The following is a 22,452-nucleotide window of genomic DNA, read 5'->3' on the forward strand; positions in this document are numbered from 1 at the left end:
AGGACGAAATTTTTCATAACAGGTGGGTAATGTAACAACCCGACTTTTTCCGTTACTATCGTTACTTGTCCGTTAAATATTTAACGGTGATTACTTAGAACTTTATGTGTTTGATTGATTTAAATTCATACTTTATCCTAGTGGATTACTTGAATTAATATATTATATTAATTTGTGAACTTATTTCGGATAGAGAAATATCTAGAAAACGTTACGATTAAGTTAATCGCCTAGAAAGCTTTTCAGTTTACGGAACTCAGAAAAACGATAAAATAATTATTTCTAATAATTATTGACTTTATGAAAAACATATTTAATTTATTATATATTTAATGAATTAAACTTGGTGGGATGCGTTTTAACGACTAGTTAACGTTCCGGAGATCCGGTACGGTTAACGGCACTCGAAACGGACCACGCGCGTACAAGAAAATAACGAAATGAAGGGTATTTTGCTTTTAATCATTATTTTATGTAATTATTATTTTTTAAACATACTTTCAATTTATTAGAATTTATATAGATTAAAAACGCGAGAAATTAACGTTTATCGATCCGGTTTGCGTTTTCGGCTAACGACACTTAGTGGATACACTTAGGGAATTTGTATAGCATCTTTTGAGAGCCCAATGACTCCCTTTTTACAGCCCTTGGTCGAAATTTACAAGGGGAGGGCCTTCTTTGATTTATTTTGGGCTAGTTGTTATTTGAGTCCATGTAAATTAGGCCCTAACTTATCCCTAAACCTAATTTAATCAAACATAAGGCTTCTATTCTTCCCTCTCCCCAAAACCACGACCAAGAAGCATCTCCAAACCCCCATACAAGTCGACATCTTCATCTCCATCAATCACCATCGAAAATTGCTTGTTTGCTTGAACCTTCAACACGAAAGTGCTTCCTTTGATCGTCCTCTACACGCTAGTACTAATTGATTTGTGTTTTAAGGTATAAACACTAACCCTAATTTTATTAGATCAGTTTTTATGTCAATTACATAGTGTAATCAAGTCTAGTGCTCAATTAATGGTGTCTTGTGTTATCGTTTATCGTTTAATTGCTCGATTGACGTTGTTTGCATGAAGAACGAATTTGTATTTTAATGATCTGATAAAATTAATTTATAAACTGATCTTGGATGATTATCTAGATGGATAGAGATAAAAAAAACTATTGAGTTTGGACTTTGATTTTGCATGATTTCGTTATCGTATGCTCAAGATATGATTAATCGAAGTTTTCGTTAGGGTTTGCATGAAGTACGAATTTTCTGAGTGGTATGTTTTGTGTTTTAGCTAATATAAAGTATACTACTGTATTCCTTGTGAAAATTTATGCAATTTAGACTTAACATTTGCATTAAAAGGTTATGTAATGCTCCCGTTATGTCAAAACGAAGATTTGGTTTTTAAAGTGAGCAGAATCGTTTTTCAAAGTTACATAAAAATTGCTAGGACATTTCATTTGTATGCAAATATGCGAGGACGTGATTTTCCATGAGATGTATGCTCGTCTTTTGATGTGTCCGATTGATGACTAAAAACTGATGAGTCTGTAAAGATTTGCGAAACTGTACAAAATGGCTAAGGCAATGTTTCTGATTATTTTATCACTAAAAATTTTGAGATGTTTTGAGATGACTCCAATTGAACGTTCGTCAAATCTATTTTCTATATTTTAAGAAAAATGTTTAAAAACTGACGCGCGGGCAGAAATTTCTGTAATGAACTATGAAAAGACCCTTTCTGATATTGGACTTTTATTTATCGTATGAGGCTTTGGCTGGACTTTTTAGAATCGATTTTAAGTGTAGTTATGATCTGGATTTTTTCATGATTTAATGATTTATGTGCTATGAGATATAGTTGGATCTTTCTACGACGTACGAATTTCTAAGGCATGCTTAAGGTGCAAAAGTGCAATATGCTTAATTGTGACTTGTAAAGTGATATTGACCTAGGTTTGACTTATTGATCATGTTTTTATGACCTACTGAGATGTTTGACTTTAGTTGACCACTTTGATCGAGTTGACTTTGGGGTTGACTTTGGTTGACTTGCTTAGATTAGTTGACTTTTACTTGTTTGTTGAGTCAGTCTGAGCACTAGGACTTTGCGTACACTATGGGTTGACATGGTTTGACCTATATGTGTATACTTAAGATGACTTACATGGTTAGGTTGCGTTGTTCGGTCGAGATTGTTCGACTACAGTACGGTTTGCTAAGATATTCAAGTACTTTTGCTAAGGTGAGTCTACAGTCCCTTTTTCAGCAACATTTTTGGGATGAGATACATGCTGCTTTTGAAACTATTTCTTAATCTATTTTTACAACTATATTACATATTAGGTACGAGTAACTTACAAAGAATATACATATGAGTTCAGATCAAAAATCCCTAAGCTTGATTATATTAGTTACTTTGTAAGCTCGACTTATAGGGACGGTACTGTTAGGTTTGACAAACCTCACCGCAACATAACTGGTGCTTATTTTGTTGTTACTCGTACACTTGATCGATGTATCACCAAAATAGGGTAAACTAAAGATGTGGGCTTGGCCTACGCAAAAGCTAAAGCTTTATAATCAAGTGCTCATGATAAGTGAATATTATTACGAAGCTTTTCAAAAATCTCGTGGCCTAACTTACAATGAATGTTACTTGAACTTGATGTTTACAAACTTGAAACTATACATGGTAATGTCTACAAACAGATGAAAGAAAATAACTTTTTAATGTCACTCATAGTTGAAACTTGACATCTTACAAACAGTTTATTACTTAGCATTTGCTATATGCAAACTTTTGAGATTAAACCTTAGCGGTTTATTCAGATAAACGTTTTTAAGAAATGATTTTTGACAAATGATTTATGGAAACTGTTTTATGAAACATACGAGAACTATTTACTCAAACCTGTAGATTCATTCACCTTTATGTTGATCCGTTTTGCATGTTTTATCTCAGGTATTAGTTGATTCCGCTGTAGAACATTGTTGTTATGTAGAAGTCAAGCCAATCATTGGGACCAGAGTTAATACACCGTTGGTGGATTCTGACGGGGTATTACACTCTAATTTGGAGAGGTTTAGCCTTTTCCTTCCTACTCAAGGCATCTGCAACGACATTAGCCTTGCCAGGATGATAGCAAATCTCGCAGTCGTAGTCATTCAATAGCTCTATCCAACGTCTCTATCTCATCTTGAGCTGTTTTTGGTCGAAAATATGCTGTAAACTCTTGTGATCGGTGAAAACAGTGAACTTAGTACCATACAAGTAATGTCCCCACATCTTCAGTGCAAAGACCACAGCACCAAGTTCTAAATCGTGAGTCGTGTAATTCTGTTCATGTATCTTTAGTTGTCGTGACCCATAGGCTATCACTTTCTTCCGTTGCATTAACACGCAACCAAAATCCTGTCATGAAGCATCACAGTAAATCACGATGTCCTCATTTCCTTTGGGCAAAGACAAAATTGGGGCAGTAGTCAACTTCTCTTTTAGCAACTGGAATGCAGACTCATGTAGCTCAGTTCATTCATACTTCTTTTCCTTGTGGGTCAATGTTGTTAACGGTCGGACAATAGTAGAAAATCCCTCAATGAATCTCCTATAATATCCGGCGAGACCTAGGAATTTTTGTATCTGTGTTGGTGACTTAGGAGTCTCCTATTTCTTAACCGTCTCTATCCTCGTAGGATCAACTTGAATACCATTGACACCTAAGATATGACCCAAAAATTGCACTTCTTGCAGCCAAAAGTCACACTTTAAAAATTTCACGTACAACTTCTCCTTCCTGAGCCTCTCAAGTAACAAACGGAGATGTTGCTCATGTTCTTCCTCTCTCTTAGAATATACCAAAATATCATCAATAAACACAATAACAAACTTGTCCAGATATGGCTTACACACACGGTTCATGAGATCCATGAACACAGCCGGTGCGTTCGTCAATCCAAACAGCATTACTGTGAACTCATGATGTCCATAGCGTGTTCTAAACGCTGTCTTCAGTATATATGTCTCCTTTACTCTCATCTGATGGTAACCTTGTAACGGCCAGAAAAAATTTCGACTTAATTTGAACTTGAATCTTCACATGAATTGATATTTCTGACACGATAAGCAAAGTCTGTAATGGTGAGTCTTAAAAATTTTGAACTATTGTTATACATTCAATTAACCTTTAGCCATTCCCGACGATTCACGAACATTATTTGTAAATAGATACATATATATTTAAAAATATATATATAATAATTTGAAATATTATTTGAAATAATAAATGATTAAATTGTTGGAAATAAATATGTAAAATAAAATGCGTTGTAATGAAGACCATTATTATAAATATATAAATATATATGTGTGTATAGATATTACTTGTAAATATATAAAATTATATTAAATCAAATTGTTTAAAAATATATAATATATTTAATTTAATTAGTAGTTAAACTTGCTACTTAAAATTGTTTATATATGAAAAGGGAATATATTAAAAATGAATGATTTGTGCCTAATTAGTAAACATCAGTAACACTCGGTTGGCATCTCATTAATGTTCATATAGATCTAATACATATATATGAAGTATTAAAATAAAAGTTGGACTGTAAATCGAATTACGAAGATTACAGGATTGACGGAAATATTTTTACATTTTTAGTTTAAATCTTAGTACTCCGTACATATTAATTGGAACAGAAAATAAATAAATAATGAACTTTTTTGATCTGGTTTTAAACAGTTAATGACCAGAATAAATAAATAAACTTAATTTGAAAAATTAGGATTTTTAGGAACACTTTTATATGTTAACTGTTTAGCAATGAACACAATATAATACTCCGTGAATTAGATATTATTATTAAAGAAACCATTATTTTTTTATCATTAATAATATTATTATCATTTTTTTATGATTTTTGTATCATTATTACTTATTATTATTATGGATATAATGATGATGATGATTATTATTATTATTATTATTATTATTATTATTATTATTATTATTATTATTATTATTATATTTATTAATTATTAATATTAATCTAATTAAAAAAAAGTCAAGAACTAGTACCATTCCGTTACCCATTTCAATCCAACTTTTTCAAATTTTGTTTTCTGTCTGTAATCTGTTAGATGCCCATTTCACAACTCAATTAGGATCAATGCAATCACTCTATAAAAGAATTATTCTGCAATTCATTAAGTAAAACATAAAAATCACAAAATAAGCTCGACACTCTGTACATTCATCTTTTTCACCATATTTTGATTTCGAATGAATTTCCAAAATGTAATAATACAGTTTTGTTAGGAATCGTCTATCTAAACTATCTGTAAGTTTTCAATCTTCAATTCTTTCTATCAATTTCTAATTTGAGAGTCAAAGTTTTGGTTTTCAAAGTCAACTAAGTGTTCTTGAATCAAATTCGAGTTTGTTTTGATATCTCCAGTTAATTTGATGATCCATAAAGTTTATAGGAATGATTTGCAACACAATTCATGTTGTAATCATAACCTATAACACTCTTAATCTAAAAATCAATTTTTGAGTTCTTAAGTTCTTCACAGTGATATACACTAACGAGAATTAAACAAATTTCAAAAACTAGAAATGTAGAGTTGTTAGGAATCATTTACTTAAACTTCTTGTAAAATCTCAAGTTCCAATTCTTAATAACGAAATCGAATTTGCGAGTCAAAGTTATTTTGCCAAAAGTCAAAGAAAGTGTTCATCGCGAAATTTGTAATCGTGTTGAAGTTTTCAGTTAAATTGATGATTTAGATAGATTTTAGGAATGATTTGAAACATGTTTCATGTTGTAAAGATTGTCCAAAACGAACTCAAAATTGAAAACAAAATTTTTCTTTTTCTTGGCTATGAGTAAGCAGTAGGATTTTTTTTTTTTTTCTCATTTTTTTATATCATGAACATATTTTTTTTTTTGTTTCATGTTGTTTACAAGTCATAAATGAAAACCCGTTCGATTGTTGTTGAGTTTTTACCCCCGTTTGATTTTAAACTTGGTGAAGAAGATGATGAACATGGCTAAATGAAATACTAGATATATAGTTTGGGTTGCCTTATAAATCAGATAAACAAGATAGAGGGGATGGTTAAGTGTGTTTGCAGGTGAGCGGGAGGTCTCTAGTTCAAACCCGGTTCAGGGCATATTTTTTTTAGAAAGGCTTTGGAAGGTAGATTACATTACCAAAATTATTATTATTATTAGTATTGTGATTATTATTATGGTTATTTTTAGAACACTTATTATTACTAATACAAGTATTATTATAAAGACTATAATTTATTATTATAATTATGATTATGATTATTATTATTATTATGAGAATGATACAAATTATTATTATTTTCATTAATAATAGTACTTGTAACATTTTATAATTGTTAGTGTTATTATTATCATCCACATAGGTATTATTATTAGTATTATCATCATTATTATTAATATTACAAAGTATCATTAATAGACTTATCATTTAAACATCAATATTATTGATATTGTATAATTACTGAAAATTTCTATTAAAACTATTAAAAATTACCATTATTATTATTAGTATTATTTTTTACTAAAACTATCATTATTATTGATATCAGTATTATCTATGTCATTATTATTAAAATAATTACGATTATGAAAAATAAAAGTTTTAAAGACGTTATTAAAATTATAAACATAAAAATAAAGATTTTATATATAAATATATATTTAATACACATAACTTAACTATACTAATATATCTATATATATAATGAAAATATATATAATGAACCTAATAGTCTACTATATATATAAATTACATCACTAATAATAATATAAATAAATATATTTGTTCGATTACAAGTATGTGTCTTAATAGATATATGAATGATATAGGTTCGTGAATCCGAGGCCAACCCTACATTGTTCAATGTCGTCATATGTATTTTTACTACAAAATACATTATTGTGAGTTTCATTTGATCCCTTTTACTCTTTACATTTTTGGGCTGAGAATACATGCAAATGCTTTATTAACTGTTTTACAATATTTATATGCGTGAGTTTCATTACTCTTTTTTTTAAATGCTTTTGCAATATATATTTTTGGGACTGAGAATACATGGGCTGCTTTTATAACTGTTTTACGAAATAGACACAAGTACTTAAAACTACATTCTATGGCTGGATTATTAAACCGAATATGCCCCTTTTTAGTCTGGTAATCTAAGAATTAGGGAACAGACACCCTAATTGACGCGAATCCTAAAGATAGATCTATCAGGCCCAACAAGCCCCATCCAAAGTACCGGATGCTTTAGTACTTCGAAATTTATATCATGTCCGAAGGAGGATCCCGGAATGATGGGGATATTCTTATATACATATTGTGAATGTCGGTTACCAGGTGTTCAATCCATATGAATGATATTTTTGTCTCTATGCATGGGACGTATGATTATGAGAAATGAAAATATGAAATCTTGTGGTCTATTAAAATGATGAAAATAATTATTTATATTAAACTAATGAACTCACCAACCTTTTAGTTGACACTTTAAAGCATGTTTATTCTCAGGTACGAAAGAAATCTTCCGCTGTGCATTTGCTCATTTTAGAGATACTACTTGGAGTCATTCATTACATATTTCAAAAGACGTTGCATTCTAGTCGTTGAGTTCATCAAGATTATTATTAAGTCAATTATAGATGGATATATTATAAAATGGTATGCATGCTGTTAACTGTCGATGTAAATGAAAGTTTGTCTTTTAAAAACGAATGCAATGTTTGTAAAATGTATCATATAGAGGTCAAGTACCTCGCGATGTAATCAACTATTGTGAATCGTTTGTAATCAATATGGACTTCGTACGGATGGATTAGGACGGGTCCTTTCAGTTGGTATCAGAGCGGTGGTCTTAGCGAACCAGGTCTTGCATTAGTGAGTCTAACTGATAGTCGCTAGGATGCATTAGTGAGTCTGGACTTCGACCGTGTCTGCATGTCAAAAGTTTTGCTTATCATTTTTTGTCGGAAATCATCTATTTATCCTCCTTAGGAAATTACCTGCTTATCATTCTTAGTCTAGACACATATTACTGCAATGATTGCATGAATAGTGTATAGACAAAATTGGTATCTTAGTGTATCTGTTAATTCATATCTTAGCATATCTGTTACTGTAGACTTTGCCTGACAACTTCCGTAGATTCCTCTGTAACTTATGGGATTTTAGTATTATATATACATATGTAAATTATGTATTGCAGGGTACTAATCTATATCCTATAATCTATTTCTTATCGAAAATCCTTCATCAGATCATACGAGATGAATCCCTCAACAAGTTCGAGTCCCTCAGATTTCGATAGATATTCCGATAGTTATTCCGACAGCTATTCCGACATGGATGTTCACCTAAGCTCCGAAAGCAGTGTCACCAGAATGAATCAATCAATCATCCATCCCCAATTCATCTGATGAGTTCGTAGTCGACCTAATCAATGGAGACGCGAAAAAGGCGATCCCTTCCACCAACCGAATTCACCTCTTGACAATGAAGCTGAAACGTTTACCGGCGAATCTATCCGAAACACCATTTTCAGCCTCATTTCCAGAGTAGTCGACACGATTATATTCTATCCACAATTCTAAACCTTATTCATCCACTTGTTCTGACCGACAATCATCCCGGAGTAATACAAGAAGTCAACGAACTTCGCACTCGAGTAATCAATTTGGAAAATATGGTGCAAAATGTACCAGCTTCAACAACATCACCGATGAAATGTCCCGTTCTTATTGATTAAAAACGTTCCATATTAATTGATTTCGTTGCGAGGTTTTGACCTCTATATGAGACGTTTTTCAAAGACTGCATTCATTTTTAAACAAACCATAACCTTTATTTCATCAATAAAGGTTTAAAAAGCTTTACGTAGATTATCAAATAATGATAATCTAAAATATCCTGTTTACACACGACCATTACATAATGGTTTACAATACAAATATGTTACAACAAAATAAGTTTCTTGAATGCAGTTTTTACACAATATCATACAAGCATGGACTCCAAATCTTGTCCTTATTTAAGTATGCGACAGCGGAAGCTCTTAATAATCACCTGAGAATAAACATGCTTAAAACGTCAACAAAAATGTTGGTGAGTTATAGGTTTAACCTATATATATCAAATCGTAACAATAGACCACAAGATTTCATATTTCAATACACATCCCATACATAGAGATAAAAATCATTCATATGGTGAACACCTGGTAACCGACAATAACAAGATGCATATATAAGAATATCCCCATCATTCCGGGACACCCTTCGGATATGATATAAATTTCGAAGTACTAAAGCATCCGGTACTTTGGATGGGGTTTGTTAGGCCCAATAGATCTATCTTTAGGATTCGCGTCAATTAGGGTGTCTGTTCCCTAATTCTTAGATTACCAGACTTAATAAAAAGGGGCATATTCGATTTCGATAATTCAACCATAGAATGTAGTTTCACGTACTTGTGTCTATTTTGTAAATCATTTATAAAACCTGCATGTATTCTCATCCCAAAAATATTAGATTTTAAAAGTGGGACTATAACTCACTTTCACAGATTTTTACTTCGTCGGGAAGTAAGACTTGGCCACTGGTTGATTCACGAACCTATAACAATATATACATATATATCAAAGTATGTTCAAAATATATTTACAACACTTTTAATATATTTTGATGTTTTAAGTTTATTAAGTCAGCTGTCCTCGTTAGTAACCTACAACTAGTTGTCCACAGTTAGAAGTACCGAAATAAATCGATAAATATTATCTTGAATCAATCCACGACCCAGTGTATACGTATCTCAGTATTGATCACAACTCAAACTATATATATTTTGGAATCAACCTCAACCCTGTATAGCTAACTCCAACATTCACATATAGAGTGTCTATGGTTGTTCCGAAATATATATAGATGTGTCGACATGATAGGTCGAAACATTGTATACGTGTCTATGGTATCTCAAGATTACATAATATATAATACAAGTTGATTAAGTTATGGTTGGAATAGATTTGTTACCAATTTTCACGTAGCTAAAATGAGAAAAATTATCCAATCTTGTTTTACCCATAACTTCTTCATTTTAAATCTGTTTTGAGTGAATCAAATTGCTATGGTTTCATATTGAACTCTATTTTATGAATCTAAACAAAAAAAGTATAGGTTTCTAGTCGGAAAAATAAGTTACAAGTCGTTTTTGTAAAGGTAGTCATTTCAGTCGAAAGAACGACGTCTAGATGACCATTTTAGAAAACATACTTCCACTTTGAGTTTAACCATAATTTTTGGATATAGTTTCATGTTCATAATAAAAATCATTTTCTCAGAATAACAACTTTTAAATCAAAGTTTATCATAGTTTTTAATTAACTAACCCAAAACAGCCCGCGGTGTTACTACGACGGCGTAAATCCGGTTTTACGGTGTTTTTCGTGTTTCCAGGTTTTAAATCATTAAGTTAGCATATCATATAGATATAGAACATGTGTTTAGTTGATTTTAAAAGTCAAGTTAGAAGGATTAACTTTTGTTTGCGAACAAGTTTAGAATTAACTAAACTATGTTCTAGTGATTACAAGTTTAAACCTTCGAATAAGATAGCTTTATATGTATGAATCGAATGATGTTATGAACATCATTACTACCTTAAGTTCCTTGGATGAACCTACTGGAAAAGAGAAAAATGGATCTAGCTTCAATGGATCCTTGGATGGCTCAAAGTTCTTGAAGCAAAATCATGACACGAAAACAAGTTCAAGTAAGATCATCACTTGAAATAAGATTGTTATAGTTATAGAAATTGAACCAAAGTTTGAATATGATTATTACCTTGTATTAGAATGATAACCTACTGTAAGAAACAAAGATTTCTTGAGGTTGGATGATCACCTTACAAGATTGGAAGTGAGCTAGCAAACTTGAAAGTATTCTTGATTTTATGAAACTAGAACTTTTGGAATTTATGAAGAACACTTAGAACTTGAAGATAGAACTTGAGAGAGTTCAATTAGATGAATAAAATTGAAGAATGAAAGTGTTTGTAGGTGTTTTTGGTCGTTGGTGTATGGATTAGATATAAAGGATATGTAATTTTGTTTTCATGTAAATAAGTCATGAATGATTACTCATATTTTTGTAATCTTATGAGATATTTCATGCTAGTTGCCAAATGATGGTTTCCACATGTGTTAGGTGACTCACATGGGCTGCTAAGAGCTGATCATTGGAGTGTATATACCAATAGTACATACATCTAAAAGCTGTGTATTGTACGAGTACGAATACGGGTGCATACGAGTAGAATTGTTAATGAAACTGAACGAGAATGTAATTGTAAGCATTTTTGTTAAGTAGAAGTATTTTGATAAGTGTATTGAAGTCTTTCAAAAGTGTATAAATACATATTAAAACACTACATGTATATACATTTTAACTGAGTCGTTAAGTCATCGTTAGTCGTTACATGTAAGTGTTGTTTTGAAACCTTTAGGTTAACGATCTTGTTAAATGTTGTTAACCCAATGTTTATAATATCAAAAGAGATTTTAAATTATTATATTATCATGATATTATGATGTACGAATATCTCTTAATATGATATATATACATTAAATGTCGTTACAACGATAAACGTTACATATATGTCTCGTTTCAAAATCATTAAGTTAGTAGTCTTGTTTTTACATATGTAGTTCATTGTTAATATAATTAATGATATGTTTACTTATCATAATATCATGTTAACTATATATATAACCATATATATGTCATCATATAGTTTTTTTACAAGTTTTAACGTTCGTGAATCACCGGTCAACTTGGGTGGTCAATTGTCTATATGAAACCTATTTCAATTAATCAAGTCTTAACAAGTTTGATTGCTTAACATGTTGGAAACATTTAATCATGTAAACATCAATCTCAATTAATATATATAAACATGGAAAAGTTCGGGTCACTACAGTACCTACCCGTTAAATAAATTTCGTCCCGAAATTTTAAGCTGTTGAAGGTGTTGACGAATCTTCTGGAAATAGATGGGGGTATTTCTTCTTCATCTGATCTTCACGCTCCCAGGTGAACTCAGGTCCTCTACGAGCATTCCATCGAACCTTAACAATTGGTATCTTGTTTTGCTTAAGTCTTTTAACCTCACGATCCATTATTTCGACGGGTTCTTCGATGAATTGGAGTTTTTCGTTGATTTGGATTTCATCTAACGGAATAGTGAGATCTTCTTTAGCAAAACATTTCTTCAAATTCGAGACGTGGAAAGTGTTATGTACAGCCGCGAGTTGTTGAGGTAACTCAAGTCGGTAAGCTACTGGTCCGACACGATCAATAATCTTGAATGGTCCAATATACCTTGGATTTAATTTCCCTCGTTTACCAAATCGAACAACGCCTTTCCAAGGTGAAACTTTAAGCATGACCATCTCTCCAATTTCAAATTCTATATCTTTTCTTTTAATGTCAGCGTAGCTCTTTTGTCGACTTTGGGCGGTTTTCAACCGTTGTTGAATTTGGATGATCTTCTCGGTAGTTTCTTGTATAATCTCCGGACCCGTAATCTGTCTATCCCCCACTTCACTCCAACAAATCGGAGACCTGCACTTTCTACCATAAAGTGCTTCAAACGGCGCCATCTCAATGCTTGAATGGTAGCTGTTGTTGTAGGAAAATTCTGCTAACGGTAGATGTCGATCCCAACTGTTTCCGAAATCAATAACACATGCTCGTAGCATGTCTTCAAGCGTTTGTATCGTCCTTTCGCTCTGCCCATCAGTTTGTGGATGATAGGCAGTACTCATGTCTAGACGAGTTCCTAATGCTTGCTGTAATGTCTGCCAGAATCTTGAAATAAATCTGCCATCCCTATCAGAGATAATAGAGATTGGTATTCCATGTCTGGAGACGACTTCCTTCAAATACAGTCGTGCTAACTTCTCCATCTTGTCATCTTCTCTTATTGGTAGGAAGTGTGCTGATTTGGTGAGACGATCAACTATTACCCAAATAGTATCAAAACCACTAGCAGTCCTTGGCAATTTAGTGATGAAATCCATGGTAATGTTTTCCCATTTCCATTCCGGGATTTCGGGTTGTTGAAGTAGACCTGATGGTTTCTGATGCTCAGCTTTGACCTTAGAACACGTCAAACATTCTCCTACGTATTTAGCAACATCGGCTTTCATACCCGGCCACCAAAAATGTTTCTTGAGATCCTTGTACATCTTCCCCGTTCCAGGATGTATTGAGTATCTGGTTTTATGAGCTTCTCTAAGTACCATTTCTCTTATATCTCCAAATTTTGGTACCCAAATCCTTTCAGCCCTATACCGGGTTCCGTCTTCCCGAATATTAAGATGCTTCTCCGATCCTTTGGGTATTTCATCCTTTAAATTTCCCTCTTTTAAAACTCCTTGTTGCGCCTCCTTTATTTGAGTAGTAATGTTATTATGAATCATTATATTCATAGATTTTACTCGAATGGGTTCTCTATCCTTCCTGCTCAAGGCATCGGCTACCACATTTGCCTTCCCCGGGTGGTAACGAATCTCAAAATCGTAATCATTCAATAATTCAATCCACCTACGCTGCCTCATATTCAGTTGTTTCTGATTAAATATGTGTTGAAGACTTTTGTGGTCGGTATATATAATACTTTTGACCCCATATAAGTAGTGCCTCCAAGTCTTTAATGCAAAAACAACCGCGCCTAATTCCAAATCATGCGTCGTATAATTTTGTTCGTGAATCTTCAATTGTCTAGACGCATAAGCAATCACCTTCGTTCGTTGCATTAATACACAACCGAGACCTTGCTTTGATGCGTCACAATAAATCACAAAATCATCATTCCCTTCAGGCAATGACAATATAGGTGCCGTAGTTAGCTTTTTCTTCAATAACTGAAACGCTTTCTCTTGTTCATCATTCCATTCAAATTTCTTCCCTTTATGCGTTAATGCAGTCAAGGGTTTTGCTATTCTGGAAAAGTCTTGGATGAACCTTCTGTAGTAACCAGCTAGTCCTAAAAACTGGCGTATGTGTTTCGGAGTTTTCAGGGTTTCCCACTTTTCAACAGTTTCTATCTTTGCCGGATCCACCTTAATACCTTCTTTGTTCACTATGTGACCGAGGAATTGAACTTCTTCCAACCAAAATGCACACTTTGAAAACTTAGCGTACAATTCTTCCTTCCTCAATACTTCTAACACCTTTCTCAAATGTTCACCGTGTTCTTGGTCATTCTTTGAGTAAATAAGTATGTCATCAATGAAAACAATGACAAACTTGTCAAGGTATGGTCCACACACTCGGTTCATAAGGTCCATGAACACAGCTGGTGCATTAGTTAAACCAAACGGCATGACAATAAACTCGTAATGACCGTAACGTGTTCTGAAAGCAGTCTTTGGAATATCATCTTCTTTCACCCGCATTTGATGATACCCGGAACGTAAGTCAATCTTTGAATAAACAGACGAGCCTTGTAGTTGATCAAATAAGTCGTCGATTCTCGGTAGTGGGTAGCGGTTCTTGATGGTAAGTTTGTTCAACTCTCGGTAGTCGATACACAACCTGAATGTACCATCTTTCTTCTTGACAAACAAAACAGGAGCTCCCCACGGTGATGTGCTTGGTCGAATGAAACCACGCTCTAAAAGTTCTTGTAATTGGCTTTGCAGTTCTTTCATCTCGCTGGGTGCGAGTCTGTAAGGAGCACGAGCTATTGGTGCAGCTCCTGGTACAAGATCTATTTGAAATTCAACGGATCGATGTGGGGGTAATCCCGGTAATTCTTTCGGAAATACATCAGGAAATTCTTTTGCGACGGGAACATCATTGATGCTCTTTTCTTCAGTTTGTACTTTCTCGACGTGTGCTAGAACAGCATAGCAACCTTTTCTTATTAGTTTTTGTGCCTTCAAATTACTAATAAGATGTAGCTTCGTGTTGCCCTTTTCTCCGTACACCATTAAGGGTTTTCCTTTTTCTCGTATAATGCGAATTGCATTTTTGTAACAAACGATCTCCGCTTTCACTTCTTTCAACCAGTCCATACCGATTATCACATCAAAACTCCCTAACTCTACTGGTATCAAATCAATCTTAAATGTTTCGCTAACCAGTTTAATTTCTCGATTCCGACATATATTATCTGCTGAAATTAATTTACCATTTGCTAATTCGAGTAAAAATTTACTATCCAAAGGCGTCAATGGACAACTTAATTTAGCACAAAAATCTCTACTCATATAGCTTCTATCCGCACCCAAATCAAATAAAACGTAAGCAGATTTATTGTCAATAAGAAACGTACCCGTAACAAGCTCCGGGTCTTCCTGTGCCTCTACCGCATTAATATTGAAAACTCTTCCACGGCCTTGTCCATTCGTGTTCTCCTGGTTCGGGCAATTTCTAATAATGTGGCCTGGTTTTCCACATTTATAACAAACTACATTGGCATAACTTGCTCCGACACTACTTGCTCCGCCATTACTCGTTCCGACACCATTTGTTCCTTTCGTTCTATTAACCCCTGGTCCGTAGACCTCACACTTCGCCGCGCTATGACCATTTCTTTTACACTTGTTGCAAAATTTGGTGCAGAACCCCGAGTGATTCTTTTCACACCTTTGGCATAGTTGCTTCTGATTGTTGTTGTTGTTGCGGTTATTATTGTTGTTGGGATGATTGTTGTAGTTGCTGTTGTTGTTGTTGTTGTTGTTGTTGTTGGGCCGTTTGTTGTAGTTGCGATTGATGTTGCGATTGTTGGGATAATTGTTGCGATTATTGTTGTAATTGCTGTTTTTGTTGTATTGGTGATTCTTATCACCGTTTTCCTCCCACTTTCTTTTAACTTGCTTCACATTGGCCTCTTCAGCAGTCTGTTCTTTAATTCTTTCTTCAATCTGGTTCACTAGTTTGTGAGCCATTCTACATGCCTGTTGTATGGAGGCGGGCTCGTGTGAACTTATATCTTCTTGGATTCTTTCCGGTAATCCTTTCACAAACGCGTCGATCTTCTCTTCCTCATCTTCGAATGCTCCCGGACACAATAGGCACAATTCTGTGAATCGTCTTTCGTACGTGGTAATATCAAATCCTTGGGTTCGTAACCCTCTAAGTTCTGTCTTGAGCTTATTGACCTCGGTTCTGGGACGGTACTTCTCGTTCATCAAGTGCTTGAATGCTGACCACGGTAGTGCGTACGCATCATCTTGTCCCACTTGCTCTAGATAGGTATTCCACCATGTTAACGCAGAACCTGTGAAGGTATGCGTAGCGTACTTCACTTTGTCCTCTTCAGTACACTTACTTATGGCAAACACCGATTCAACCTTCTCGGTCCACCGTTTCAATCCGATCGGTCCTTCGGTTCCATCAAATTCCAAAGGTTTGCAGGCAGTGAATTCTTTGTAGGTGCATCCTACACGATTTACTGTACTGCTAGATCCAAGGTTATTGTTGGTATGTAGCGCAGCCTGTACTGCGGCTATGTTTGAAGCTAGAAAAGTACGGAATTCCTCTTCATTCATATTCACGGTGTGTCGAGTAGTCGGTGCCATTTCCTTCAAAATAGTTAAATGGAACAAGTTAATCATACAGAATATTAAGAGTAGTTAATAGTATTTCGTAGCATAATATGAACTCATTTATAAAAGCTTTTTCTTCATATTAGCGTTTTATAAGTTTAAATTCGGGTAGTACCTACCCGTTAAGTTCATACTTAGTAGCTAATATACAATTCAACTACTACAATTCTATATGAAAAACTGATTATAATAATATTTCGCGTTCAAACTTTTATACAATATTTTACAAACTTACAATACCGCTTATTTTACATATAGCATGAAATATAGCACACAATAAATTTGATACAAGATGGTTGTGAAGATAATTCTAGCTAGTACACAAGTCGTTCAGCAAAGGCAATAAAGACACGTAATTCATACGTCCAGAAACAAGTCATGCATTCTGGTTTTACTAGGATTACTTCCCATCCTTGGTCTTGTGGAACATAACCGTTATGGCCGTTGATAAGACAGCGTGTTGTAACGTCGTCAAAGGGACGAGGGTTACGTAATGACCAACAGTCTCGTAATAACCTAAAAACCTCATTTCTTACCCCAATTACCGACTCCGTCACTTGAGGGAACGTTTTGTTTAATAGTTGTAGCCCGATGTTCTTGTTCTCACTTTGGTGAGAAGCGAACATTACTAACCCGTAAGCATAACATGCTTCTTTATGTTGCATGTTAGCCGCTTTTTCTAAATCACGAAGTCCTATATTTGGATATACTGAGTCAAAATAATTTCTTAACCCGTTGCGTAAAATAGCATTTGGGTTCCCCGCAATATATGCGTCAAAGTAAACACATCGTAACTTATGGATTTCCCAATGTGATATCCCCCATCTTCCGAACGAAAGCCTTTTATAAACCAAATCATTCTTGGAACGTTCTTCGAATGTCTTACAAACTGATCTCGCATTAAATAGTTGTGCCGAGGAATTCTGACCGACTCTAGACAAGATTTCATCAATCATGTCTCCGGGTAGGTCTCTTAAAATATTGGGTTGTCTATCCATTTTGTGTTTTTATACTGTAAAATAGACAAGAGTTAGATTCATAAAAAAATACTTATTAATACAAGCAATTTTTACATATATCATAAAGCATAAGAACACTATATTCCATATATTACACCACACGAATACAACTATCTTATTCCGACTCGCTCGTTTCTTCTTCTTCGGTTTTGGTTCGTTTTGCCAAGTTTCTAGGGATATATGATGTTCCCCTAATACGAGCCGTCGTTGTCCACATTGGTTTAGAAAAACCTGGTGGTTTAGAGGTTCCCGGGTCATTGTTACAACTTAAGGACTTCGGGGGTTGACGATACATATAAAGTTCATCGGGGTTGGAATTAGATTTCTCTATTTTTATGCCCTTTCCCTTATTATTTTCTTTTGCCTTTTTAAATTCAGTTGGGGTAATTTCTATAACATCATCGGAATTCTCGTCAGAATCCGATTCATCGGAGAATTGGTAATCCTCCCAATATTTTGCTTCCTTAGCGGAAACACCATTGACCATAATTAACCTTGGTCGGTTGGTTGAGGATTTTCTTTTACTTAACCGTTTTATTATTTCCCCCACCGGTTCTATTTCTTCATCCGGTTCCGATTCTTCTTCCGGTTCCGATTCTTCTTCCGGTTCCGACTCTTCTTCCGGTTCCTCTTCGGGAACTTGTGAATCAGTCCACAAATCATTCCAATTTACATTTGACTCTTCATTATTATTAGGTGAGTCAATGGGACTTGTTCTAGAGGTAGACATCTATCACATAATATCAAACACGTTAAGAGATTAATATATCACATAATATTCATATGTTAAAAATATATAGTTTCCAACAAAAATGTTAAGCAATCATTTTTAAAGAAAACACGGTCGAAGTCCAGACTCACTAATGCATCCTAACAAACTCGATAAGACACACTAATGCAAATTTTCTGGTTCTCTAAGACCAACGCTCTGATACCAACTGAAATGTCCCGTTCTTATTGATTAAAAACGTTCCATATTAATTGATTTCGTTGCGAGGTTTTGACCTCTATATGAGACGTTTTTCAAAGACTGCATTCATTTTTAAACAAACCATAACCTTTATTTCATCAATAAAGGTTTAAAAAGCTTTACGTAGATTATCAAATAATGATAATCTAAAATATCCTGTTTACACACGACCATTACATAATGGTTTACAATACAAATATGTTACAACAAAATAAGTTTCTTGAATGCAGTTTTTACACAATATCATACAAGCATGGACTCCAAATCTTGTCCTTATTTAAGTATGCGACAGCGGAAGCTCTTAATAATCACCTGAGAATAAACATGCTTAAAACGTCAACAAAAATGTTGGTGAGTTATAGGTTTAACCTATATATATCAAATCGTAACAATAGACCACAAGATTTCATATTTCAATACACATCCCATACATAGAGATAAAAATCATTCATATGGTGAACACCTGGTAACCGACAATAACAAGATGCATATATAAGAATATCCCCATCATTCCGGGACACCCTTCGGATATGATATAAATTTCGAAGTACTAAAGCATCCGGTACTTTGGATGGGGTTTGTTAGGCCCAATAGATCTATCTTTAGGATTCGCGTCAATTAGGGTGTCTGTTCCCTAATTCTTAGATTACCAGACTTAATAAAAAGGGGCATATTCGATTTCGATAATTCAACCATAGAATGTAGTTTCACGTACTTGTGTCTATTTTGTAAATCATTTATAAAACCTGCATGTATTCTCATCCCAAAAATATTAGATTTTAAAAGTGGGACTATAACTCACTTTCACAGATTTTTACTTCGTCGGGAAGTAAGACTTGGCCACTGGTTGATTCACGAACCTATAACAATATATACATATATATCAAAGTATGTTCAAAATATATTTACAACACTTTTAATATATTTTGATGTTTTAAGTTTATTAAGTCAGCTGTCCTCGTTAGTAACCTACAACTAGTTGTCCACAGTTAGATGTACCGAAATAAATCGATAAATATTATCTTGAATCAATCCACGACCCAGTGTATACGTATCTCAGTATTGATCACAACTCAAACTATATATATTTTGGAATCAACCTCAACCCTGTATAGCTAACTCCAACATTCACATATAGAGTGTCTATGGTTGTTCCGAAATATATATAGATGTGTCGACATGATAGGTCGAAACATTGTATACGTGTCTATGGTATCTCAAGATTACATAATATATAATACAAGTTGATTAAGTTATGGTTGGAATAGATTTGTTACCAATTTTCACGTAGCTAAAATGAGAAAAATTATCCAATCTTGTTTTACCCATAACTTCTTCATTTTAAATCCGTTTTGAGTGAATCAAATTGCTATGGTTTCATATTGAACTCTATTTTATGAATCTAAACAAAAAAAGTATAGGTTTCTAGTCGGAAAAATAAGTTACAAGTCGTTTTTGTAAAGGTAGTCATTTCAGTCGAAAGAACGACGTCTAGATGACCATTTTAGAAAACATACTTCCACTTTGAGTTTAACCATAATTTTTGGATATAGTTTCATGTTCATAATAAAAATCATTTTCTCAGAATAACAACTTTTAAATCAAAGTTTATCATAGTTTTTAATTAACTAACCCAAAACAGCCCGCGGTGTTACTACGACGGCGTAAATCCGGTTTTACGGTGTTTTTCGTGTTTCCAGGTTTTAAATCATTAAGTTAGCATATCATATAGATATAGAACATGTGTTTAGTTGATTTTAAAAGTCAAGTTAGAAGGATTAACTTTTGTTTGCGAACAAGTTTAGAATTAACTAAACTATGTTCTAGTGATTACAAGTTTAAACCTTCGAATAAGATAGCTTTATATGTATGAATCGAATGATGTTATGAACATCATTACTACCTTAAGTTCCTTGGATGAACCTACTGGAAAAGAGAAAAATGGATCTAGCTTCAATGGATCCTTGGATGGCTCAAAGTTCTTGAAGCAAAATCATGACACGAAAACAAGTTCAAGTAAGATCATCACTTGAAATAAGATTGTTATAGTTATAGAAATTGAACCAAAGTTTGAATATGATTATTACCTTGTATTAGAATGATAACCTACTGTAAGAAACAAAGATTTCTTGAGGTTGGATGATCACCTTACAAGATTGGAAGTGAGCTAGCAAACTTGAAAGTATTCTTGATTTTATGAAACTAGAACTTTTGGAATTTATGAAGAACACTTAGAACTTGAAGATAGAACTTGAGAGAGTTCAATTAGATGAATAAAATTGAAGAATGAAAGTGTTTGTAGGTGTTTTTGGTCGTTGGTGTATGGATTAGATATAAAGGATATGTAATTTTGTTTTCATGTAAATAAGTCATGAATGATTACTCATATTTTTGTAATCTTATGAGATATTTCATGCTAGTTGCCAAATGATGGTTCCCACATGTGTTAGGTGACTCACATGGGCTGCTAAGAGCTGATCATTGGAGTGTATATACCAATAGTACATACATCTAAAAGCTGTGTATTGTACGAGTACGAATACGGGTGCATACGAGTAGAATTGTTAATGAAACTGAACGAGAATGTAATTGTAAGCATTTTTGTTAAGTAGAAGTATTTTGATAAGTGTATTGAAGTCTTTCAAAAGTGTATAAATACATATTAAAACACTACATGTATATACATTTTAACTGAGTCGTTAAGTCATCGTTAGTCGTTACATGTAAGTGTTGTTTTGAAACCTTTAGGTTAACGATCTTGTTAAATGTTGTTAACCCAATGTTTATAATATCAAAAGAGATTTTAAATTATTATATTATCATGATATTATGATGTACGAATATCTCTTAATATGATATATATACATTAAATGTCGTTACAACGATAAACGTTACATATATGTCTCGTTTCAAAATCATTAAGTTAGTAGTCTTGTTTTTACATATGTAGTTCATTGTTAATATAATTAATGATATGTTTACTTATCATAATATCATGTTAACTATATATATAACCATATATATGTCATCATATAGTTTTTTTACAAGTTTTAACGTTCGTGAATCACCGGTCAACTTGGGTGGTCAATTGTCTATATGAAACCTATTTCAATTAATCAAGTCTTAACAAGTTTGATTGCTTAACATGTTGGAAACATTTAATCATGTAAACATCAATCTCAATTAATATATATAAACATGGAAAAGTTCGGGTCACTACAACCGACGCCAATAGTACCATCAGTAACAGCACCATTACCATCAACAATCCATGCCTCAACATCTCATTCTGTACCTCGAGTATAATTATCGTTCTACGAATTGTTCTACATCAGTTATCTTCGTTCAACATGGCGATTATGTAATTTCTAATGTTTTAGAGATTATATATTCTTATTCTAACGGTAAATCAAATGAGTTTAATATCATATTAACTCATTAAATCCATGATTACATCTGAAGAAAATGTATATGCATATATGTTTTCATAAAGATTGTAATTAATAATTCTTTTGTACAAACTGTTAATGGTGAAAATATTTTAACGGGTAGGTAATACCCCAGGAGTATTCAGATTTCACATTAATAAGTTACACTGTACATTCTTCGAAGCTGATTCAACAGTCGTTTGCTATCCTATTTACGTCCACCAATATACAAATCCGTTCACCACAGAATAACCATATTCATCCAATTTCATATTTGGATTTTGATTTATCAAAAATCAAGTGGCATAATGAAGGAAACATTTGACAAAATAAA

This window comes from Rutidosis leptorrhynchoides, chromosome 3 (genome assembly GCF_046630445.1).
Source record: "Rutidosis leptorrhynchoides isolate AG116_Rl617_1_P2 chromosome 3, CSIRO_AGI_Rlap_v1, whole genome shotgun sequence".
NCBI lineage: Eukaryota > Viridiplantae > Streptophyta > Magnoliopsida > Asterales > Asteraceae > Rutidosis > Rutidosis leptorrhynchoides.